Source organism: Anabrus simplex, chromosome 5 (assembly GCF_040414725.1).
Source record: "Anabrus simplex isolate iqAnaSimp1 chromosome 5, ASM4041472v1, whole genome shotgun sequence".
NCBI classification, from domain to species: domain Eukaryota; kingdom Metazoa; phylum Arthropoda; class Insecta; order Orthoptera; family Tettigoniidae; genus Anabrus; species Anabrus simplex.
The window spans coordinates 283,327,865-283,340,708 of record NC_090269.1 but is presented as its reverse complement, the minus strand read 5'-3'; the positions used below and the strand labels follow the sequence as shown (position 1 = coordinate 283,340,708).

At 43.3% G+C, this 12,844-nt stretch overlaps 3 non-coding genes across 3 annotated transcripts; 2 read left to right on the top strand and 1 right to left on the bottom strand.

Moving 5' to 3' along the window:
- Window positions 1-218: 218 nt before the first annotated feature.
- On the bottom strand, window positions 219-312 carry TRNAY-GUA (transfer RNA tyrosine (anticodon GUA)). The gene is made up of 2 exons: window positions 276-312; window positions 219-254 (listed from the first exon to the last, which is right to left on the bottom strand). It is a non-coding gene; the product is annotated as a tRNA-Tyr (tRNA).
- Window positions 313-5,982: 5,670 nt separating this feature from the next.
- Window positions 5,983-6,076, top strand: TRNAY-GUA (transfer RNA tyrosine (anticodon GUA)). Its single transcript has 2 exons — window positions 5,983-6,019; window positions 6,041-6,076. It is a non-coding gene; the product is annotated as a tRNA-Tyr (tRNA).
- A 1,096-nt stretch (window positions 6,077-7,172) lies between these two features.
- Window positions 7,173-7,266, top strand: TRNAY-GUA (transfer RNA tyrosine (anticodon GUA)). The gene is made up of 2 exons: window positions 7,173-7,209; window positions 7,231-7,266. It is a non-coding gene; the product is annotated as a tRNA-Tyr (tRNA).
- The last annotated feature ends 5,578 nt before the right edge of the window (window positions 7,267-12,844 follow it).

Below are 12,844 nucleotides of genomic sequence, written 5' to 3'. Positions count from 1 at the left end.
GGAGGTGGGATTCGCACCCCCTCTCTTCAGTTGACCTCCCGAAGCTGAGTGAATTCCGTTCCAGCCCTCGTACCAAATTTCGTGGCAGCTAATCACACTAACCACTACACCACAGAAGCAGACCACGAACATATATTCACGGTCACCCATATATTTTCTCCCGTTTGCAATTGAGTGGCGGAAAGATGCTCGAAACCATAATGAGAGGGGAAAAAAATTCCTCCGGGCCGGATTTGAACCAGCGACCTATGGATTTCTGATGTATAGTAAGCCAACTACAGCCCACCGCTCTACCAACTGAGCTACCAGAGGAGGTGAAAGTCGGTTCTTCACTCATAGTATTTTATCTGGATCACGCTACGACCTTGATAGATGGTGCTTGTTAAGTTATTTATCTCCATAGTTAGAAAAAAGCATTTCCCTGTGTGTTAAGATGCTATCGAGTTCGACAGTTTCCATGGGCAGTGCAAACATGCTAACTAGAAATATACTGTCAACTGCCCTTACATTCTTTTTTTCTTTCTTTCTTTCTTTCTTTCTTTCTTTCTTTCTTTCTTTCTTTCTTTCTTTCTTAATCAGTTTACCCTCCAGGGTTGACTTTTCCCTCAGCTTAAGCGAGAGATCCTACCTCTACCGTCTCAAGGGCAGTGTCCTGGAGCGTGAGACATCGGGTCGGGGATACAACTGGGGAGGATGACCAGTACCTCGCCCAGGCGGATTCACCTGCTTTGATGAACAGGGCCTTGTGGGAGGATGGGCAGTTTGGAGGGGATAGACAAGGAAGGGGGAAGGAAGCGGCCGTGGCTTTTAGTTAGGGACCATTCCGGCATTTGCCTGGAGGAGAAGTGGGAAACCATGGAAAACCACTTCCAGGATGGCTGAGGTGGGAATCGAATCCCCCTCTACTCAGTTGACCTCCCGAGGCTGAGTGGACCCCGTTCCAGCCCTCGTACCAATTTTCATATGTCGTGGCAGAGCCGGGCACCACTACAGCACAGAGACGGACATTATTATTATTATTATTATTATTATTATTATTATTATTATTATTATTATTATTATTATTATTATTATCTTTGCGTTTAGGCCATCTGTGGACCACGGTGCTTGTGTTCTAGCTGTGTTTTTGTCGTCGTCTGCCCCTTTTATCGTACTGGATTGTATTCTTAGTGGCCTCTTGAGCCTTCGTGTCGGCCCAGTATTCCTTCATTTTCTCGCTGAATTCTTTTCTGCGCTCCTCTGACCAATTCCCGGCTCCTTTGTGGCTAGCTGATGTAAGGAATGTTAGGAAAGGTTTAGTTTTGACCATTAAACGGTATTCATTCCTGTCAGTTATGGCGGTTTGATTAATATTAAGCTCTGCAAGATCTTTGTCCACTTGTTTGGTCCAGAGGAATCCAGTAGCTTTGCCTTTATTAGCAAACTTGAAGATCTTGTGGGATAATCTATAAGGATCCATTCTGCATGAGATGTCCATAGAAAGTCAGACGTTTTCTTCTGATGGCATCTATGAACTTTTCTTGATGCTGGTAGAGCTCATTGTTGGGTTTGTACCATCGCCTTCCATCTGGTAGGATCCTTGGCCCTATTATTCTTCTCAGGAATTTCTGTTCTTGCACTTCCAGGGCTCTCAGTGGGGTCTTTTTAGTTAGAGATAAGCATTCTGCTGCGTAGAGGACTGATGGTCTGACTACTGCATTATAGTGTCTCAGTTTTACATTCTTTGATAAATGCTTTGAGGCATACAGTTTTCTGCAGGCATGGTAGGCCTTGTCTAATTTGAATTTCCTTTGTTCAAGAGCCATCGTTTCACAGCTCCTCCGATATCCACTCTCCGAGGTACTTCAAATTTTTAGCTCTCTCGATATGCTTTGTATCACTGACTCCCATTGTTGTAGGGGCATCTTTGATGTTGGTGATAAACTCGGTCTTTCCTATGTTGATCATAAGGCCCGCTTTACAGTAGCTTCTATAGAATGCAGTGTTTTAAGCTGCATAGTGGCCTCATGCATGTTGTTTACTAATAAAGTAAGGTCATCAGCAAAGGCCAGGCATGGAATCCTCAGGTTGTCTGATTTAAACCCCATCCTTAATCCGGTGTTCTCAGGTAATGACTTGGTCCATTCTCTTATGATCTTTTCCAGGACAGTTAAATAATATGCATGAGATTCCACCTCCTTGCCTTACCCCTGTTTTGATTGTGAAACTCTCTGATAATTGACCTCTAAACTTCACTTTGGAAATGGTGTTGGGCAGGGTGGCTTGCACCAACCTATTAATTTTTTCGTTTAGTCCTAGTTCTTTTAAGGTGTTGAAGAGTGTGACCCTACCTACGGAGTCATATGCCTTCTGAAAGTCGACAAAGATAGCTACCCACTAGCGGCATCTTTTCTTGCTTGTTAAGAAATGTAAATTTGTTTAATGTTATGTTTTACTTGGTCTTAATCTTGACCTTTTTAGTAAAAATACCAATATTTCTTGTTCATTTATGATTACCAAAAGCACATGTGGAAGCCCCAGTATCTGGATCTATAATTTTGGCAGGTGTAGGAAGTTAAAGTTCCCAATAAAATTAAATTCGTCACAATTGAAGTTACTATATCTCAGATCATATCCGGTGATTCCGGAGCCCAATTCCCCACAGCTGAAAACATGTTTCTGAGGATACATTAACTCGTTACTAAGTAAAAGTCTATTGAATCCACAATACATGCAAACAACATATACGTATTGTCGTTACAGACTGTTATGGCTTTGAGCGTTCAGTCTGCAAGCCTGTGTGAGTTGAGCAAGCGCCTCTATAGGGCTAATCCTCTTTTTGCAGCTAACTCTTTGGCCTTGGTTAGATCCACAACACTTATTATTAAATAATTCAGAGCAGTACAGCAATGGCCCCACCGGTCTCCCTCTACTTCTCTCAACTCCCCTCCCCCATTCTCCTAAGTAACCTATCCTTCTCCATTCACTTCAAGTAACCTCACAACCGAAACCGGTTTATACGTACAGCTTCGTCCATCAAATCGATTCCTATCTTAGCCATCATCACATCTCCCGGCCATTGGTGCCATCTGTTTGTTAATGTTATTTGCTTTACGTCCCACTAACTACTATTTTAAGGTCTTCGGAGACGCCGAGGTGCCGGAATTTAGTCCCGCAGGAGTTCTTTTACGTGCCAGAAAATCTACCGACACGAGGCTGACGTATTTGAGCACCTTCAAATACCACCGGACTGAGCCAGGATGGAACCTGCCAAGTAGGGGTCAGAAGGTCAGTGCCTCAACCGTCTGAGCCACTCAGCCTGGCCCATCTGTTTGTACCATCATTCATTCGTGCTCTCTTAACGTCCGTTACTTCCTACTTATGAGTATGAAATCCTGAGTCAACCTAGCTTTCACTCCCGTACAGCAAAGTGGTCTGGAAACAGACCTTTGTAAATATACTTCCGTACAGGAATTAATAATCCTTTCTTCTTTCTTTATTAATCTATTTACGCGCCAGGGTTGGTTTTCCCTCGGACTCAACGAGGGATCCCACCTCTTCCGCCTCAAGGGCAGTGTCCTGGAGCGTCAGACATCGGCTCGGGGATACAACTGGGAAGGAGGACCAGTACCTCACCCAAGCGGCCTCATCGCAATGCTGAACAGGGGCCTTCTGGGAGCATGGGAATAGAACCCGGGCCTCCGGGGATGGCAGCTAATTACGTTAACCACTACAGCACAGAGGAAATAATAATAATAATAATAATAATAATAATAATAATAATAATAATAATAATAATAATAAGACAACTGGATAAATAATTAGGAGAATATCAAGCAGGGTTCAGAACTGCAAGGTCTTGTGCTGAACAGATACAAAATCTGTAGACCATCCTTCAGTATAGCAAGAAAAGATGCCGATAGTGGGTAGCTATCTTTGTCGACTTTCAGAAGGCATATGACTCCGTAGGTAGGATCACACTCTTCAACACCTTAAAAGAACTAGGACTAAACGAAAAAATTAATAGGTTGGTGCAAGCCACCCTGCCCAACACCATTTCCAAAGTTAAGTTTAGAGGTCAATTATCAGAGAGTTTCACAATCAAAACAGGGGTAAGTCAAGGAGGTGGAATCTCATGCATATTATTTAACTGTCCTGGAAAAGATCATAAGAGAATGGACCAAGTCATTACCTGAGAACACCGGATTAAGGATGGGGTTTAAATCAGACAACCTGAGGATTCCATGCCTGGCCTTTGCTGATGACCTTACTTTATTAGTAAACAACATGCATGAGGCCACTATGCAGCTTCAAACACTGCACTCTATAGAAGCTACTGTAAAGCGGGCCTTATGATCAACATAGGAAAGACCGAGTTTATCACCAACATCAAAGATGCCCCTACAACAATGGGAGTCAGTGATACAAAGCATATCGAGAGAGCTAAAAATTTGAAGTACCTCGGAGAGTGGATATCGGAGGAGCTAAGTGAAACGAAGGCTCTTGAACAAAGGAAATTCAAATTAGACAAGGCCTACCATGCCTGCAGAAAACTGTATGCCTCAAAGCATTTATCAAAGAATGTAAAACTGAGACACTATAATGCAGTAGTCAGACCATCAGTCCTCTACGCAGCAGAATGCTTATCTCTAACTAAAAAGACCACACTGAGAGCCCTGGAAGTGCAAGAACAGAAATTTCTGAGAAGAATAATAGGGCCAAGGATCCTACCAGATGGAAGGCGATGGTACAAACCCAACAATGAGCTCTACCAGCATCAAGAAAAGTTCATAGATGCCATCAGAAGAAAACGTCTGATTTTCTATGGACATCTCATGCAGAATGGATCCTTATAGATTATCCCACTAGATCTTCAAGTTTGCTAATAAAGGCAAAGCTACTGGATTCCCCTGGACCAAACAAGTGGACAAAGATCTTGCAGAGCTTAATATTAATCAATCCGCCATAACTGACAGGAATGAATACCGTTTAATGGTCAAAACTAAACCTTTCCTAACATTCCTTACATCGGCTAGCCACAAAGGAGCCGGGAATTGGTCAGAGGAGCGCAGGAAAGAATTCAGCGAGAAAATGAAGGAATACTGGGCCGACACGAATGCTCAAGAGGCCACTAAGAATACAATTCAGTACGCTAAAAGGGGCAGACGACGACAAAAACACAGCTATAACTAAAGCACCGTGGTCCACAGATGGCCTAAACGCAAAGAAAATAATAATAATAATAATAATAATAATAATAATAATAATAATAATAATAATAATAATAATAATAATGTCCGTCTCTGTGATGTAGTGGTGCCCGGTTCTGCCACGACATGTGAAAATTGGTACGAGGGCTGGAACGGGGTCCACTCAGCCTCGGGAGGTCAACTGAGTAGAAGGGGATTCGATTTCCACCTCAGCCATCCTGGAAGTGGTTTTCCATGGTTTCCCACTTCTCCTCCAGCAAATGCCGGAAAGGTCCCTAACTAAAGGCCACAGCCACTTCCTTCCCCCTTCTTTGTCTATCCCTTCCAAACTGCCCATCCTCCCACAAGGCCCCTGTTCATCAAGAAAATTAGGAACGATTTATCTATTTCTGAAGCCGCCTGGGCGAGGTACTGATCTTCCTCCCTAGTTGTATCCCGGACCCGATGTCTCACGCTCCAGGATACTGCCCTTGAGCCGGTAGAGATGGGATCTCTCGCTTAAGCTGAAGGAAAGGCCAACCGTGAAGGGTAAACGGATTAAGAAAGAAAGTAAGAAAGAAAGAAAGAAAGAAAGAAAGAAAGAAAGAAGGGAAGAAAGAATGTAAGGGCAGTTGACAGTATATTTCTAGTTTGCATGTTTGCACTGCCCATGGAAACTGTCGAACTCGATAGCATCTTATTGCTAATTATGGAGGTAAATAACTTCACAAGCACCATCTATCAAGGTCATACATTGAAATGGTCGTGGCGTGATCCAGATAAAATACTGTGAGTGAATAGCCGACTTTCACCTCCTCTGGTAGCTCAGTTGGTAGAGCGGTGGACTGTAGTTGGCTTACTATACATCAGAAATCCATAGGTCGCTGGTTCAAATCCGGCCCGGAGGAATTTTTTCCCCCTCTCATTATAGTTTCTAGCATCTTTCAGCCGTGAATATATGTTCGTGGTCCGCTTCTGTGGTGTAGTGGTTAGTGTGGTTAGCTGCCACGAAATTTGGTACGAGGGCTCGAATGGAATTCACTCAGCTTCGGGAGGTCAACTGAAGAGAGGGGGTGCGAATCCCACCTCCGCCATCCTCGGAGTGGTTTTCCGTGGTTTCCCACTTCTCCTCCAGGCATATATATCCCCTCGACGCAAAGCCTCACTCTCCAGGGCCCTGCAATTGAGGCGGTAGAGGTGGAATCCCTCGCTTAATCTGAGGGAAAATCCAACCCTGGAGGGTAAACGGATTAAGAAATAAAGAGAGAAAAAAATAAAGAAAGAAAGAAAGAAGAAAGAAAGAAATTTAGGGCAGTTGACAGTACATTTCTACTTCGCATGTTTGCACTGCCCATGGAAACTGTCGAGTTCGGTAGCATCTTAACACACAGGGTAATGCTTTTTGCTAATTCTTTCTTTCTTTATCTATTTACCCTCCAGGGTCGATTTTTCCCTCGGACTCAGGGAGGGATCCCACCTCTACCTCCGCATGGGCAGTGTCCTGGAACTTCATACACTGGGTCGGGGGATACACTGGGGAGGATGACCAGTACCTCTCCCAGGCGGCTTCACCTGCTATGCTGAACAGGGACCTTGCGGGAGGATGGGAAGGTTGTAGGGGATAGACAAGGAAGAGGGAAGGAAGCGGCCGTGGCCTTAAGTTAGGTAGCATCCCGGTATTTGCCTGGAAGAGAAGTGGGAAATCACGGAAAACCACTTCCAGCATGGCTGAGACGGAAATCGAACCCACCTCTACTCAGTTGACCTCCCGAGGCTGAGTGGACCCCGTTCCAGCCATCGTACCAATTTTCAAATTTCGTGGCAGAGCCGGGAATCGAATCCGGGCTTCCGGGTATGACAGCTATCACACTAACCACTACACCACAGAGTTTTGTTAATTAGGGAGGTAAATAACTTCACAAGCACCATCTATCAAGATCATACAGTGAAATGGCCGTGGCGTGATCCAGATAAAATACTCTGAGAGAATAGCTAACTTTCACTCCTCTGGTAGCTCAGTTGGTAGAGCGGTGGACTGTAGTTGGCTCAATGTATATCAGAAATCCATAGGTCGCTGGTTCAAATCCGGCCCGGAGGAATATTTTTTATCCCTCTTATTATAGATTCGAGCATCTTTCAGCTACGCAACTGCACAGGGAAAAAATAAATGGGTGAAAGTGAATATGTCTGCCTCTGTGGTGTAGTGGTTAGCGTGATTCGCTGCCAAGCCCGGATTCGATTCCGGCTCTGCCACGAAATTTGTGAATTGGTACGAGGGCTGGAAGGGGGTCCACTTAGCCTCGGGAGGCCAGCTAAGTAGAGGTGGGTTCGATTCCCATCTCAGCTATCCTGAAAGTGATTTCCCGTGGTTTCCCCACTTTTCCTCCAGGCAAATGCCGGGATGGTACCTAACTTTCCACTTCCTTGTCTATCCTTTCCAATCTCCCCCCCCCCTCAAAGCCCCTGTTCGGCATAACAGATAAGGCTGCCTGGGTGAGGTTCTGGTCGTCCTCCCCAGTTGTATCCCCCGACCCAAAATCTCACGCTCCAGGACACTGCCCTTGAGGCGGTAGATGTGGGATCCCTCGCTGAGTCCGAGGGAAAATCCAACCCTGGAGGGTAAACAGATTATATTCGTGGTCCGCCTCTGTGGTGTAGTGGTTAGTGTGACTAGCTGCCACTCCCGGAGGCCGGGTCGGAGATTTTAACTGTTCATAGTTAATTCATACGGCTTGGGATCTGGGTATTGGTGTTTGTCCCAACACATTCTTCTTCATAGCCACACAAAAATCACACTACTAACCACCACAGAAAAGCACAATACAGAATACATCCCTCCACAAATTGTTCGCATCAGGAAGGGCATCCGGCCGTAAAACCGAGCCAATTTACATGTGCGGCACAGTTCGCACCCGCGATTCCATCAGTGTGGGAAAAGTACTAGAAAATGATTCTAACATAAAATCTCCCTTTGAATACCGGTACTAGTTATTAATGTTTAGTCTTGCGGTTTCGGAGACCTCGTGGTGTCAGAACTACGAAGAGTGTTCAAAAAGCAATTTTTTTTTTGCAAGTTGCTTTACGTCGCACCGACACAGGCAGGTCTTATGGCGACGATGGGACAGGAAGGAGCTAGGAGTGGGAAGGAAGCGGCCGTGGCCTTAATTAGGTACAGCCCCAGCATTTGCCCGGTGTGAAAATGGGAAACCACGGAAAACCATCTTCAGAGCTGCCGACAGTGGGGTTCGAACCCACTATCTCCCGAATACTGGATACTGGCCGCAATTAAGCCACTGCAGCTGTCGAGCTCGGTGGTGTTCAAAAAGAAGGCGAACTTTTGCTGTAACATCTTTATCGCTTACTGTACAAAATATTAAGCACTTTCTTCCTTAAAGTAGGCTCCTATACGGGTAATACACTGTTCTCATCGTTTCACACATTTTTGGAAAGGCTCCTGGCACGCACTTTCTGGGATGGCGCCAGTGGCGGCTCGTGGCTGTAAAGTATGGTGAAGATCTATAACCCGTTCGGATTCGAGCGACAGATTTAGGAACTACGTATTGTTTTTGGTTGTTTTGTACTCGTACCTCGTACCTGTGACTGGCGGAGGGATCAGCACGTGACCAAAAATGTATACAGACCGGAGCGCTGTGTAACGTCACAGCGCGGCAACCATGTAGCCTTTGCTCTACAATGCAAAGTAGAGATAAGATCCGACCGGGAGACTAACAATTATAGAACCGCGGCACCCTCAGGAAGAGTTGGACATTTTGTCGTGTTTCAGTTTACGACGCACAGCTGTTTACTGACGCTAGAAACCGAAAAAGTTATAGTAGTAAAGAAAATATATATATTTACATTAACTGTTTTCTTAATAATTGAACTCACCTATTTTTTGTACATCAAGTCGATCCTCCGGTCCTTTAAAGCTGCAAAATTGTCGGTAATATATTCATAGAATGGTTGTTTGTTCAATAACTGCAGAAGTAGTTCTTTCTGAATAGCAATATTTCCCAAATAAGAAAGTCTCTCTTCTGAAATTGCATTTCTAAGGTGTTTTTATACGTTTTAGGCAAGAAAAGCTGCTTTCCACTGACGCAGTAGTAGATGAGTTGGACAGAATAAGGGAGAACAATTGATAAGTGTCCGTAAAAATGTCTTTATCTCCGTGAAGCATTTGGAACATGTTTTCAGTAGAAACATGTCTGTACTTTTCATCGGCATACAAAATAGAGAGTTCGTTTCTTAAGCGATGCATCTTGGGAAACACAGATCCAAAGAAATTTTGCACGTTTTCAAGAGCGCTAGAAGGAGAGCACGTGTTGTATTCTTCAAATTTTGTGTTATCGGCTAAGCAAACAAATTTAATTTTATCACAATCGCGAAATCTCTCATCATTTTCCATCAAAATGTTATCCAAAATTTCAAAATATAAAACTCGATACATCTGAACACATTCGTCCTGAGTAAGGGTGCTATACTCTCGGGTTTGGCGCATATCCGTCATTTTGCTGGCCTTTTCAAATATAATTAGAAAATGTTCATCGGTCCTCTTGTTTCTTAGAAGATCACATGTTGTTCTTATTTTTGATATACAATAGTTCACATCCAATGACTTTTTTTGCAAAATATCATAAAGAATATCAGTTAAACAAAAAATGTCATGAAACTCTTCTGCCAGAAAAGTGAATTCAAAACTGTTCATGTCGTGAAGAAAGCCTCTGGCAAGTAGAATACATTTGTCACCGGACTCTTCACTGGTAACTATATTTTCGAAAACTTCTTTCAGCTTTCCCCAGTTATCCACAATTACACTCAATAATTTTGAGTTCGAGCTCCAGCGGACAGGAGTCACGGTTGGAATGCGTGGCCCCGATACAGCAGAAATGGCGTAAGTTCTCTTCGCCGAGTGATGGAAAAAGGATGGTATTCCAGAAATTGATGAAAAAAATATACGACGCTTTCGTATTGTTTTACAACTGTGTTGTAAGACCAAATTTAATCGGTGCGCCAAACAGTGTACAAATACTGCAAGAGGAGCTTTCTCTTTCATCTTTCTCTGGAGTCCATTTAAATGGCCAGACATCACGCAAGCACCATCGTAACACTGTCCTACTAATTTGTGCTCGTAATGGAATGTTCCCAAAATTTTGTCCAATAAAGCAAACAAAGCATCTGAGGATCTGTCAGCACTTACATCATGGAAACCTAAGAAACGTTCCACTATAGCCCCGTCAGCATTAACAGACCTCACAATTACAGAACACTGAGACATCTGTGTGATATCTGTCGTATCGTCCACCTGAACAGAAAAAAAAATGAGCACTCGTCAATTCTGTTTTTACGAAATCATCGATGTATTCTGAAATGCACTCGATTAACTCATTTTGAATACTCTTTGATTCGCCACTAAACACACTTTTTATCTTAGAAGACTGGTTTTGTATTTCTGCAGGGCTCCTTGATACCAGCAATGTTAACAATTCCTTAAAATTACCACGATTTATTGAATTTAATGTTTCGTAATGACCACGAAAAGCTAGTTCTTGCTTACTTAAATAGAGCACTGCATCAATTACCAACTGAAGGAAAAGCCTATTTAAAGGCACATTTTCGTTGAAGTGTACAATATACAGTCTAGCATTTTCCTTCAGGGCATCAGAGATCGTATTTTGGTTTCTTTCCAAAGTCCTCAAATCTAGCTGGCATTTTATATGTTCTGCAGAGTCTGAGTGCTTATGTGAAGAACGTGTTATGTTCAAAAGGGCTAAAAATCCTTCTTATTCCAAACGTTATTTTTATTGCTAAAAAGCAAGCAGGACCAACAAAACAACTTCTGTAGGGCTGGAGAGGAGCACAACCATGGAAATATCTTAAACCACGATCGTTTGAAACTAAGATTGTAAGATTTACCGAAATATTTCACTTCTTTTGTAGCACAAATTCGCAGTGATTCAGTAAGGCGACCAAAACGTAGAACGTCATTCTGATCTTCGTTTCTCCAATGTGAAAATGGTGTTTCTAATAAAATACACACTATGTCATAAACAGGATGCATGTTCAAATAAAACAGCACAACACTACGAATGAACCACGATGCGTAAGTACTCGTACTTTACACAGGATGACGCAGCGAAGACAAAACATTCCGATCTTCCCGCAACTTCACTTGTACATTTCGCACTGAGTTGAGTACGCGGGTGACGTCACGGTTGTCATGGAAACCACCAAGGCCAAGCGGCACTTGGGAGGTGAGGCCAGCTGCTGAATCTCTCTTCACTCAAGCTCACGCGCCGTACTGTGGGTGGCCAACAGCCAGCGCTTTCGTGAGTTTCCCTGGTTCTCATCAAGTAATGCGAACTCTTGGTGCTCCAAACGCCGTACAAAAAACATTTTCTTTTCCAACAAATGTCATAAGAAAAGTAAATTTAAAAAAAAATCATTCTGGTAAAAATAAATGGTGAAGTGGCACTTCACCTACTTCACCTGAAAAGCCGCCCCTGGATGGCGCGCAGTTCTCTTGTCGAATTGTCCTGAATCTCCTCTGTGGTTTGGAAACGACGCCCTTTTCCTTGTGCACCATCTGACTACGTGGTACAAATTCCTTTGCGGTCAAAAGCACAACCAGCATCACCTTGATCTTTGACCGACTCATGCATGCTTCTTTTTGGACGAGCAGACCCTTTACCCACCCACTGCGACTTCATTTTTTGTTTCACTATCATGTCACTGTGAATGTGATGCCAAGTTTGTAACAAAATTTCACACACACACACACACACACACACACACACACACACACACACACACACACACACACACACACACACACACACACACACACACACACACACGTTGTTCTTTAAGCTCTTTCATTGTCAGTTTTGCACTAAACCGGCGAACAGCTTCTACACGAGCTCACTTCAGCCGCTAAACGTGCCGCTACGTGCGCTCCCTCTGCCGGTTGGCGTGATATTTCAAAAGATCTGTTTCTTATTGAACACACCTCGTATGTCGCTTAGGAAAGTAAAACTATCGACACGGGTCTGGCGAATTTAAGCAGCTTGAAATGCTATCGGACTGAGCCGGTACTACTTACATATTTCCGCGGAGCAGACAGGGGAAAGGAGCGTGAGGGGTGAATTGCTGGACAAGGATTAACCAGAATTTACGTGTAGCTAGCTAGGAAAATCACATTTTCAGTTTATTTATTTTCTTTCATTGCATTTAACAAATTTAAAATAATTGAAGATTGGGATATATCTTCAATAATTCACTGTTGAGACGTTCTAGAATTGATATAGATTAATTCGGGATATTTACAACATGAAGAGCTCCAAGGCTCCAAAATATTTAAAACTGTATAATGAATTAATACAACTCGTTTTGAGTAACACAGTCAAAATTATTGACCCGCAGGTCTTCAAAAACTTCTAAAGGGGAAGGTACCTATTCTGTAATTTACACAGTCCAAAACGGAAGCCTTAGATTTCCGAAGATTTACAATGCACAGGATGTCTAATCCCAAGTGCTTGTTTTATATCAGATTATAATTTGCTCCTTTATGGGCTATGCATATGCAGATCATCACAGAAAAGAGTAGTGTCCTGCCGTACAGATTACTTCTAAACAACTAATATCAATGTTACCCTCAAAAAAGAAAAATAAATGTGAGT